The sequence below is a fragment of the Dasypus novemcinctus genome, chromosome 27, assembly GCF_030445035.2.
Source record: "Dasypus novemcinctus isolate mDasNov1 chromosome 27, mDasNov1.1.hap2, whole genome shotgun sequence".
NCBI classification, from domain to species: domain Eukaryota; kingdom Metazoa; phylum Chordata; class Mammalia; order Cingulata; family Dasypodidae; genus Dasypus; species Dasypus novemcinctus.
This window is the reverse complement of record NC_080699.1, coordinates 53,898,913-53,911,475: the sequence shown is the minus strand read 5'-3', so window position 1 is coordinate 53,911,475 and position 12,563 is coordinate 53,898,913. Positions and strand designations below refer to the sequence as shown.

Here is a 12,563-nt window from a genome sequence, read left to right as displayed (position 1 = left end):
TACTTTTTTCTTTCTCTCTTTTCTCTTTTACCTCTTCTCATCATTCCAGCCTTTTAATTCATTCTATATTTTTTCTCTATTCTGTTTCTTATTTCATTGTTTCTATTCCATTTTCCTAATCTTATCTTATTCCTCTGTGTTTCCCATTCATGTTAATTTTTCAATTTTCTAGGTTTTGTATGGTTGATCTCCTACCTTTTACTATTACTATTTCTATTCCTTTTGTCTTCCCATTTCTTTCCTTTTCTCTGGTCCTAATTTTTTTTTTTTCTTTCAAAGGAATATAGATATCTCTCACAAAAAAATTTCTCAGTGGGGGCAAGATCCTGCCAAGTGAGCTTCAAGACACTGATCTGGAGTGAGCTGGACAATGAGGTAAATTCCTCAAGGTGCTGCTGGCTTGATTCTTGGTTGCAGTTTTTCCTTTTCCTTGGTTTCCCCTTTTCTGTGTATACTGATTTTGTCTAGCAATGTAATCTCTTTCCCTTCCATCTTGCTATCTTCTACTTTCTGTTGTTGTTCTTTCATTCCATTTCTCTTTATTTAGTCCTCAATTCTTCTGGTTTTTATTTCTATCTCATCTAATCTTCTTTCATTAATTTTTTTCTTTTGTCATTTCTTTTCTCTTTCACTCTCTCATCATTCTGGCCTTTAATTCATTCTATATATTTTTCTCTATTCAGTTCCCCATTTCATTGTTGGTACCCAACTTTTTTTATTCCCATTACTCAACACTGTTTACAGGAGTTACATATTCATTTTCCAAGGTCTTACATGGTTCCTTTTCTAACAATTACTATTGTTATTACTATTATCCTTTTACTTTTCTTACCTCTTTTGCCTTCTCTGGCCCTAATTTTTTCCTTTAGGGAACACAGACAACAGCTAGGAAACAGAAGAGGAGCAAAGCATCAAAGAGAAAACTTAGCACACACATACAAAAAAGCAACTACATAAAACCTTGGAAGAAAGAGAGAACCTAATCAACTGAATAAACCCATCAAGATAAAATGATGACCAGACAGAGACAAAAAATTACAAACCATACCAAGAAACAGGAAGATATGGCCCAGTCCAATGAACTAACTAAAAACCAGGAAGAGATGCAGAACACTGAACAACTAATCAAAGCTTCCCAAACAAATATCATGGACCAACTTAATGAAGTGAAGGAAGAGATTAAGAATATTAAGAAGACATTGATGGAACATATTGAAGAAATTGTAAACATACATAGAAAGATAACAGATATGATGGTGGTAAATGGCACAATCCAAGAAATCAAAAAGACACTGGAAGCATATAACAGCAGATTTGAACAGGCAGAGGAAAGAATTAGTGCTGTGGAAGACAGTACATCTGAAAGAAGATGGAAAAAAGATAGATAAAAGATAGAAAAAATCCAGCAGGGACTTAGGGATTTGAATGACAACATAAAATGCACAAACATATGCATTATAGGCATCCAGAGGGAGATGAAAAGGGAACTGGAACAGAAAGGGTGTTGAAGGAAATAATGACTGAAAACTTCCCAGACCTAGTGAGATGGATGTACATGTCCAGGAAGTGCAGTGCACCCAAAACATTAAAACCCTAACAGGCTTACTCCAAGACATGTTCTGGTCAAACTTTCCAATGCGCAAGACAAAGAGATAATACTGAAAGCAGCTAGAGAAAAGAGAACCATCACATACAAGGGAAGTTAAAAAATAAGATTTAGTGCTGATTTCTCATCTGAAACCATGGAGGCAAGAAGGCAGTGGTATGACATAGTTAAGGTACTAAAGGAAAAAACCTCCAGCCAAGAATTCTCTATCCAGCAAAGCTGGCATTCAAAAATGATGGGGAATTCAAAATATTCACAGATAAACAGAAACTAAGAGCATATGTCAATAAGAAACCCACTCTTCAAGAAATACTAAAGGGAGTTCTGCAGGAAGAAAGGAAAACACAGGACAGAGTTGGAGGAGAGTGTGAGAACAAGTAAAAAGATAAAAAGGGAAATAAGAACAATATATGACATACATAAACCCAAAGAAAGCATGGCTAATGTAAGTAATTCCTTGAGAGTAATTACAATGAATGTTAACAGATTAAACTCATCAGTCAAGAGTCACAGATTGGCAGAATGGATAAGGAAATATGACGCATCTATATGTTGTCTACAAGAAACTCATCTTACGATTCAAAGAGACTGAATGTGCATGGCTGGAAAACAATCTTATAAGCAAACAATAACCAGAAAAGGGTGGGAGTAGCTATACTAATACTGGACAAAACAGACTTTAAATGCAAAACTATTTTAAGAGACAAAGACACACACTACATGTTAGCAAAAGGAGTGCTCTTTCAAGGAATAAGAACCATCATAAACATTTATGCATTTAACCAGGGTGCCTCAAAATACATGGGGCAAACACTGGAAAAGCTAAGTGTAGAAATAGATGTCTCTACAATTATAGTGGGGGACTTTAATACACCATTATAAACACTAGACAGAACATTTCAACAGAGAATCAATAAAGAAGCACAGAGTTGTGCTGTCATTCCTAGAATGCTTGCAACACTCCAAAAAGAAAGCTTTCATACTCTGTATACTCCTCTATTGTTAATCCTTGGCATTGATACAGTACCACTGATGCAAGTATATTAAAATATTACCATTAACTATATCCATAAGTTACTTTAGTTGCATTTTCCAATGTATCACTATTTTCCTAAAATCTTGTAATAGAATAAAATATTTTTCTACTTTATAAAAGATCATTCTAGTATTAATCACAAACCTTATCTAACACCAGGACCTGGTTTATCTTTAATTTCTTTCAACTGACATTTTTGTCCTTAGCCTACCCTTTCAGCCACAATCACATATATAAATCAGCAATGATAATTATACTTACTATAATTTCCTACCTCCTAATCTATATATTTGCCCATCTTTAAAGTCAAACATATTAAATATTGTACATGTATTAATCATCAGCTCCCCCTTCACAACCCTCATTCTATTACCTAGTAACCTATACTCTAGATTTTAACTCCATGAGCTTACTCATATTTATTTCATATTAGTGGTACCATACAATAGTTTTCCTGTGTTGCCTGTTTTATTTTTTATTTCACTCAACATAATGTCCTCAAGGTTCATTCCTGTTGTCATATTCTTAACCAATTCATTTTTTATTCTTTTTTTTAGGCACTGGGCTGGGGATTGAACCCCGGATGACGTATGTGGGAAGCTGGTGCTCAACTACTGAACCACACCAACTCACCTGAGTTGTTTTCTTATTTGTTTGCTTCTTGTTATTGTTTTTTCACTTATTTTTAGGAGGCACGGGGCCAAAACCTGGGACCTCTCATGTGGGAAGAAGGTGTTCAACTGCTTGAGCTGCCTCTGCTCCCCAACTCATTTCTTCTTAAAGCTGAACAGTATTACATTGCATGTATATAACACATTTTAAAAATCTGTTAATCAGTTGATGGACACTTGGGGTTATTTTCTCACCTTTAAGCAACTGTGAATAATTCTACTATGAAAATTGGTGCACAGATATGAGTTTCAACCCTTGCTTTAGCTCATCTGAATAAATTCCTAGTAGCAGGACTGCCAGATCATAAACCAGGTCTCTATATAACTTCCTGAGGAATCTGCCAAAGCACAAAAGCTACATCTTTCTACCTTCTCACCAACAGTGAAGGAGTGTTCCTCATTCTCTAAATCTCTAGCACTTGTAGATTTCTGATTTTTAAAATAATGGCCATTCAACAAGGGATGAAATTATCTCATTGTAATTTTTTGACAAATCAATTTCCTTGATAACTATTATTAAAACAAAAATCCATCCAAAGTGAATAATCAGTGGTAGTCAGTGTAATCACATATTTGTGCATTCAAAACTTAAATCATTTTTAGAGTACCTTATTCCAATGATAACAATAATAATAATAAAAATCCTCACCTCTCAATCTATGCTTCCCCTGCAGTAAATAGCTGCTACTCTTTTCCTTCTCTCAAGTATATTTGTATTTATGTTTTGAAGAAACAATATTATATATGCAATATCAACCATATTCATGTTTTACATGAAGTTTAACTATCTTATACAGTGCCAGTTTTACAGTTTAGCTTTCCTTCTAGTAATATACTTAACCTTAGACCTTTCCTTTCAACCACTGTCATATAATAGCCCTGCTAGCTACAAACACCAGATAAGCTCTCACCATTTCTATCCATTTCCAAAGATTTACAAACAATCTTTTTACCAATTCTGCACAGATTAATCCTCAGCTTTCCATTCTCTACCCTCATTCTATTTTCTGGTGACCTATATTCTAACAATTAACTCCATTTGTTTGCACAATATATTTGTTCATGATAGTGGTATCATACAGCATTTATTCTTTTGTGTCTTGCTTGCTTCACTCAACATAATATCTTCCAGGTTCATCCATGTTGTTCCATGCTTTCCAATTTTATTTCTTCTTACAGCTGCATAATATTCCATCATGTGTATATACCAAAATTTGCTTATCATATCAGTTGATGAGTGCCTGAGTTGTTTCCAACTTTTGGCAACTGTGAATAATGTCACTGCACACTAGTGTGCAGATGTCTGTTCATGTCTCTGCTCTCAGTTCTTCTGGGTATATACTTGGAAATGGCATTGCTAGATCCCATGGCAAGTCTACACTCAGCTTCCTTAGGAACTGTCCAACAGCCCTCAACAGTGGCTTTACCATACTACGTTCTCACCAACAGTGAATAAGCATTCCTATCTCTTCACATTCTCTCCAACATTTATAGTTTTCTGACTTTTTAACATCAGCCAGTCTAATAGGTGTGAAATGATATCTCATTGTATTTTAGATTAGCATATCCCTAATCACTAGTGATGTAGAACATTTTTTCATGTGTTTCTTTGCCATTTGCATTTCTTCTTTAGCACTTGTCTTTTCAAGCCTTTTTCCCATTTTTTAATCAGGCAGTTTGTCTTTTTATTGTTGACTTGTATGATCTTTTTGTATGTCATCAATATTAAACCATTCTTGGATATGAGATTGCCAAATAATTTCTCCCATTGAATAAGCTGCCTTTACACCCATTTGACAAAGTCTTTTCACACAAATAAATGAAAAGGTTGACGGCACAAGGATGGAAAAGAGTAACCAAAAAAGGGCTGGGGTAGCTATATACATATTAGACAAAATAGATGATAAATCAAAAACTTAAATGAGACAAAAAAGACAAATATATTCTAATAAAAGGGGGCAATCCACCAAGAAGAAATAAAATATATATATATACATACAACAGTGTTGCACCAAAATACATGTGGCCTACATTGGCAAATATGAAGGGAGAAAAGAACAACACTGAAAAAAGAGTTGGAGACATAAATATACCACTCTGATCAAGTGATAGAACTTCTAGCCAGAGGATAAATAAGTAAACAGAGTACTGAAAATGTTGATAATGAACTGGACCTAAAAGGTATATACAAAATATTGCACCCCAAAACAGTATACATTCTTCTTAAGTGCTCAAAGATCATTCCCCAGGATAGATGCATATTGAGTATAAAATGTTTTTATGCATTCATCTGCATCTATGATCTAACTCACAATAAAAAATATTTTTAAAAAAAGAAAACAAGTCTTCATAAATTTTATGGGTTTGAGTTTGTACAATGGGTCTTCTCTGACCATAATGGAATGAAGCCAGGTACTGTAAATCCCAGAATATATAGAAGTTAAACAACACATTCTCAAGCAATCAGTGCTCAAGGAAGAAAGTGTAAGGGAAATAGTAAATATCTAGAGATAAATGACAATGTGAACACAATACATAAAAACTTATAGAAGTTTTCTGCCTATAAGTTTTCTGCCTGCAGTGAAGGCAGTGCCAAGGAGGAAATTAAATACTTACATTAAAAAAGAAAGAGCTAAAATCAGGTACCTAAATTCACACCTGGAAGAATTAGGAAAAAACTGTAAATAATCCAAAGTAAGCAGAAGGAAAGATATAAAAAGATTAGAATAGAAATAAATGAAATTGAGCATAGACAATAGAGAGAATAAACACAACCAAATATTTTTTCTTTGAAAAGATCAATAATATTGGCAAGCCCTTATCTAGACTGACAAAGGAAAAAGAGAAGACACAAGTAAATAAAATCCAGAAATGAGATGGGAGATATGACTACCAACCACACAGAAATAAAAAGGATCATAAGAGAATACTATGAACAACTATATGCCAACAAATTAGGCAAACTAGAGGAAATGGACAAATTCCTAGAAACATAAGAATAACCTACATTGATTCTAGAAGTAATAAAAGACCATACCAGACCAATTACAAGCAAAGACTTTGAATTAGTCATCAAAAACCTCCAAAGAAAAGCCTAGGATCAGATGCATTCACAGATGAATTCTATCAAGCATGCCAAGAATAATTAATACCAATCCTGCTCAGATACTTCCAAAAAATTAAAGGGTACAAGACCTTACTCATTCTATGAAGTCAACATGACAGTAATATCAAAGCCAACTGAAAAATAAAAATACTAGTGTAGAAAAGAAAATTACAGACCAATTTTTCTTATGGACACAGACTCAAAAATCCTCAACAATACACTTGTAATTCAAATCCAACAGTGTGCTAAAATAATTAAACACCATGATCAAGTGTATTTTATCCCAGCTATGCTGGCTAAACATACAGAAAATAATCAGTGTAATACACCACATTAACAAATGGAAGGGATGAAAGGAAATAACCATTTCTATTGATGCAGAAGAGGCATATGACAAAATACAGCAAACTTTCTTGATAAAAACCCTTTAGAGGGAAGCAGATGTGACTCAACCAGTTGGGCACTTCCTTACCACATGGGAGGTCCCAGGTTCAGGTGTTGGTGCCTCCTAAGAAGAGAAGCAGACACCACACCTGCCACAATGAGCTAGATGCTGCACCCACTGCAGCATGCTAGATGCTGTACTGCCCTAACGAGCAGACACCAAAATAAGCAGATGCCATAAGTCAGCAGACACTGCAGCTGTGGGGAGTGGATGTGATTCAGGCCATTGGGCACTCACCTCTCATGTGGGAGGTCCTGTGTTTGTTTCCCAAGGTCCCCTGGAGAAGGCAAGCAAACCATGAGTAGACAGATGAGAGAACCATCTGAGGGGAGGGGTAATAAATAAAAAATAAATCTTAAAAAAGAAAACCTTTAGAAAAATTGGAATACAGGGACTCTTCCTCAACATGATAAAACACATATATGAAAAACCCAGTTAACATAATACTCAATGGCGAAGAATGTAAGTTTTCCCTCTACTTTTGGAGCAATAAAAGTATGCTCACTGTCACCATTCTTATTCAAAATTGTACTGGAAATTTTAGCCATAGCAGTCAGACAAGAACAAGGAATAGAAGGAATGGAAGTTGGAAATGAAGGTGGAAAAAATTTACTCTCAGCAGACAACACGATTCTATATGTATTAAGTCCTGAAAACTCCACAACAAAGTTAGTAGAATGAATAAACAAATTCACCAAAGTGACAGAGTACAATATCAATGTGCAAAAATCACTAATGTTTTTATACACTGGTAATGATCAATCTGAGAATGGTATCCAAAAAAAAAAAATCCATTTAAAATAGCAACAAAAGGGGAAACGGACTTTGGCCCAGTGGTTAGGGTGTCCGTCTACCATATAGGAGGTCCGCGGTTCAAACCCCGGGCCTCCTTGACCCGTGTGGAGCTGGCCATGCGCAGTGCTGATGCGCGCAAGGAGTGCCTTGCCACGCAAGGGTGTCCCCCGCGTGGGGGAGCCCCACGCGCAAGGAGTGCGCCCATGAGGAGAGCCGCCCAGCGTGAAAAGAAAGTGCAGCCTGCCCAGGAATGGCGCCGCCCACACTTCCTGTGTCGCTGAAGACAACAGAAGCGGATAAAGAAACAAGACGCAGCAAAGAACAGAAAACCAGGGGAGGGGGGGAAATTAAATAAATAAATAAATCTTTAAAAAAAAATTAAAAAAATAAAATAAAATAGCAACAAAAGGAATCAAATATCCAGGAATAAATTTAACCATGGATGTAAATGATTGGTACACAACTACAAAACATTGCTAAAAGATGTCAAAGAAGACCTAAATAAATGGAAATATACTCCATGTTCATGGATTGGAAGGCAACATATATTAAGATGTCAATTCTACCAAAAATAATTTACAGGTTCAACACAATACCAAACAAAATTCTAAAAGCTTTCTACTTTACAGAAGTAGAAATGCCAATTATCATATTTATTTGGAAGGTTAAGTGTGACATTTTGAATTTGGTGAATCTCCAAGAAAGATTATGTTTTGGAACTAATCAATCCCTGTGTGTGTAAGACCTCTTTTTGGAGTGAAACATGACTCAGGTTGAATCTCTGCCCTCTTTTGGGGTATTATATACTTGGAGACAGAGAGAGACACACAGGAAATGGGGGTTCTAACATTTTGTTCCCACCATGTGAGAGAAAGGACTCCAGGTTCACTCACAGCTCAAGGAGAGAAGCCCCAAGAGGCTCAAGGAGCTGGGGCCCAGGGAGAGATGACTGATCAGCCACAGCTGAGTTGAAGGAGAAATTAGAGAGATTCCAATAGACCTACTCTCTTGCCTGATTGCCATGTGGCAGGATACTAGGATCACCAGTAGCCAACTTTGATGAGAAATCATCTCTGATGGTACCTTGATTTGGATGTTTTATGGCCTTGGAATTGTAAGCTTTTGCTCTAATAAATATCCCGTTATATAAGCCAACAACTTTCTGGTACTTTGCATTGGCAGGCCCTTGACAATCTAAGAGAGAAATAGGTTCCAGGAGAGTGAGATTGTGCTGCTTGCAATTACCAAAAATGTTGGAATGATTTTATACATGGGCAAGGGATATTTCTTTGGAGGAATTGTGAGATTCTGGATAGAAAAAGACTAGATTGCACTGAAGAGATTGTTGGTAGGAATATGTATCCTATAGTTATTTCTGATGAACCCTTAAAAGGAAAAGTAGTGGATACTGAAGGAAAGGAGATACTTGTTTTGAAGTTGGAGAAAATTTGGCAGAATTGACTCCTGATGTTATATGGAAGGCAGAACCTGAGAATGATTAACTTTGACATTTAGCTGAGTAGATTTCCAAACTAAATGTGGAAAATAGCATGTGGCAGGATGCTAGAATCACCAGAAGCTGGCTTTCACCTGATGGTGCCTTAGACATTTCATGGCCTTGGAACCGTAAGCTTTTACCCTAATAAATTTCCTGTATAAAAACCAACACATTTCTGGTACTTTGCATTGGCAGCCCTTTGGCAAACTAAGACACCAAGACAACCCAAATAGCCAAAAACAATTTGAAAAAGAACAAATTTGTAAGACTCATACTTCCTGACTACAAAGCTTATTATAAAGTACAGTGGTCACGGGATAGATATATATACCAATGGAATCAACTTTAGAGGCCAGAAATAGACTCTCACATCTATGGTCAATTGATTTTTTACAATGCTGCCAAATACACTCAATTAGGAAAGAATAGTCCTTTCATCAAATGTGCCTGGTGAACTGGATATCCTAATGTAAAAGAATGAAATAAGACCCCTATTTCACACTATACAAAAATTAATTCAAAATTAACCATAGGCCTAAATACAAGAAACACAACTAGACAGCTCCAAGAAGGAAATTTAGGGAAGCATCTTCAGGATCTTGTGTTAGAAATGGTAACTTAGACTTTACACCCAAAGCACAAGCACAAAAGAAAAAGTAGAGAAATGTAACCTCTTCAAAATTAAAAAGTTTTGTGCCTCAAAGGACTTTGTCATGATAGTGAAAAGACAATCTACTCAATGGCAGAAAACACTTGGTAACCACATTTCCTCTTATGGTTTATATCCAAAATATATAAAGAACCCCTACAACTCAAATTCCACTTCTGATGGTTATTTCCCAGCTGTTCTGGCTCCCTTTGTCCTGAACGTGGATTATACCCACCTCTCAGAGTGTGTTCCAACCCCTGGTGCATTAAAGGGTTGTAGAGTCAGCCATTAGGAGTAAACTTGAAGCAGATCTGCACCTGCTTTTCCTCTCCAACACTTGGCTCATTTCTTTCCTCCTCCTATTCTCTTTTGGTAGGATCCTATTTCATATGTATGTAAAATAAAAATAAATTCAGGCAAAAAAAATGGGCAAAACACTTGCACAGGCATTTTTCCAAAGGGGAAATATAAATGGCTAATAAGCACATGAAAAGATGCTCAACATTACTAGATATTAGGGAAATGATAATCAACACCATAATGTGATATCATCTTATACCCACTGGAATGGGTGCCATAAAAATAAGAGAAAAACAAAAAGACAGGAATGTAGAGCAGCACCGTCCTTGGCAGCTGAGGAGAACAGGAGAAGTTACAGGTGGGAAGATGGCTTCTTCTCCTATCAAAGGTAAAGACTGCTCTGATAAGTCCTCTATAGATAATGGGACCACCAAGGAGTGGAGTGTGAAGGACTGTAGCAGGGATAAACCTCAAGAGTCACAGTGCTTCCATGGGAGAGGCAACACCAGGTTTCTCTCAGCTGTACCTCCAGTTCTTGCTCCAGCACCAGCACAGGACTGAGCAGTGGTTTCAGCAACTCGTAAGCCTCAAGCCACTAAGGCAGTTCCAGCATGTCTTGCCTCTCCAGTTCCCACAGCTCCTTAGGTTCTCTGAGACCAGGTACATCCATGACCATAAACAGCATTCCTGCTCCAAATCCAAAATACCTAAAAGAGTTGAAAAGGAAAGGAAAAGGCAGAGTCTTTCCCCTAAACCCATCAAAGTGTGCTTTGGGAGGCTTACCAGTATTGTGATGAAGGATTACATCATGGAGCTATTTTGCATGTATGGGAAAATTGAAATAATTGACATTGTGGTGGGAAGGATAATCACCTATCCAAAGGCTATACTTATGTTGAGTTTGAGAACAAAGTTAAGAAGATGCTGAAACAAATGGATGGAGGTCAAACAGATGGCCAGGAGTCACTGCCGCAGCTGTGCTGGCCCCTGCACTCCAAGGTGCTCCCACCACCTCCTGTGTGGTACAGGTCACCCCAAGGAGAAGGTCCTGCTCTCCTGGGCACAGGTCTCCTGTGCACCAGTGATCCTGGTCTGCTAGCTGTCTCCACCACAGAAACCACTCCAGCTCTAACTCCTCATGATAAAGCAGGGCCTTCATATTTTACCAATGACTTTGTGAGAGGAAGTAAAAAGTCATTTTTAGAATTAAAACATTTACGCAAATGAGTTGAAAACTGTGTCCCCAGAAAACCTGCACACTGATGTTTATAGAGATATTATTCATTATCGACAAAAGTTAGAAGCAACCAAGATGTCCTTCAATAGATGAATGGATAAACTGTGATACATACTTACAAGGGATTATTACATATAAAGAAAAAGAACTGAGCTATCAAGCCATGAAAAGATATGGCAGAATCTTAAATGCATATTTCTAAGTGAAAGAAGATAGTCTGAGAAAGCTAGACACTGTGTGATTCCATCTACTTGGCATTCTGGAAGAGGCATAACTATAGAGACAGGATAAAGATCAGTGGTTACCAGGGGTTAAGGGAGACAGGTGAACAGATGAATAGACAGAACACAGGGCATATTCCAGCATTGAAACTATTCTGTGTGATACTGTCATGGAGGATACAAGAAATTATTTGTCAAAACCTAGAGACTGTACCACCCAAAGAGTGAACTTTAATGTAAAGTACTGACTTTATTTAATAATAATTTATTAATGTTTATTCATCAATTGTAATAAATGAACATAATTAATGTAAGTGTTGATGATAGAGGCCCCTGGGGTAGGGTACTTGGGAACTCTCTGTACTTCCTGCACAAGTTTGCCGTAAATCTAACACTGCCCTACAAATGTCAATTGGCCATAGATACAAGCGTTTCTTTGTGAATTTTCATTTCTATTTCCTTGTACTATATGTCTGTCTTTGTACCTTGTCCTTTTTCAAATGGGGATTTTTAATTACTATTGCAAAAGCATTGGGGGAAGTAGATGTGGCTCTGGAAGGTGGAAGCCCGACTACCACAAGAGGTCCTGTGTTCAGTTTCCACAATAAGACAATAAGACAGTGAGCAGATAGAGCGTGCAAACAACCAGACGGGGATAAATAAATAAGGTAAATCTTAAAAAAAAAAAAAAAAAGAAATGATTTTCTTTTCCCTTTCAAATAAAAATACAAGGGTGGGAGGAGGGAGGAGCACAGTGAGTAAACGGCAGGGTGCAGGGATGTGAGGGCCAGGGAAATGCCACTGTCAGGCTGGCCTGGCTCCTCTGCAAAGGGGATGCAGTGCAGAGAACAGGAGGCTGGGAGCTGAGCTCACAGGCTGCTCACAGGCCCTGCTTGTGGTTTCAGCTGCAGTTTGCAGGAGAGAGGCAAGGTAGAAACAGAGGTGGGGCAAGGGGGGAAGTCTGGGGGAGAAGGAAGAGGGTGAGGAAGGGGAACAGAA

General features: G+C 37.3%; 1 pseudogene; it reads left to right on the top strand.

The window, feature by feature from the left end:
• The first annotated feature begins 10,472 nt into the window (after positions 1 to 10,472).
• LOC101445890 (RNA-binding protein with serine-rich domain 1-like) lies at positions 10,473 to 11,878 on the top strand (annotated as a pseudogene).
• The last annotated feature ends 685 nt before the right edge of the window (positions 11,879 to 12,563 follow it).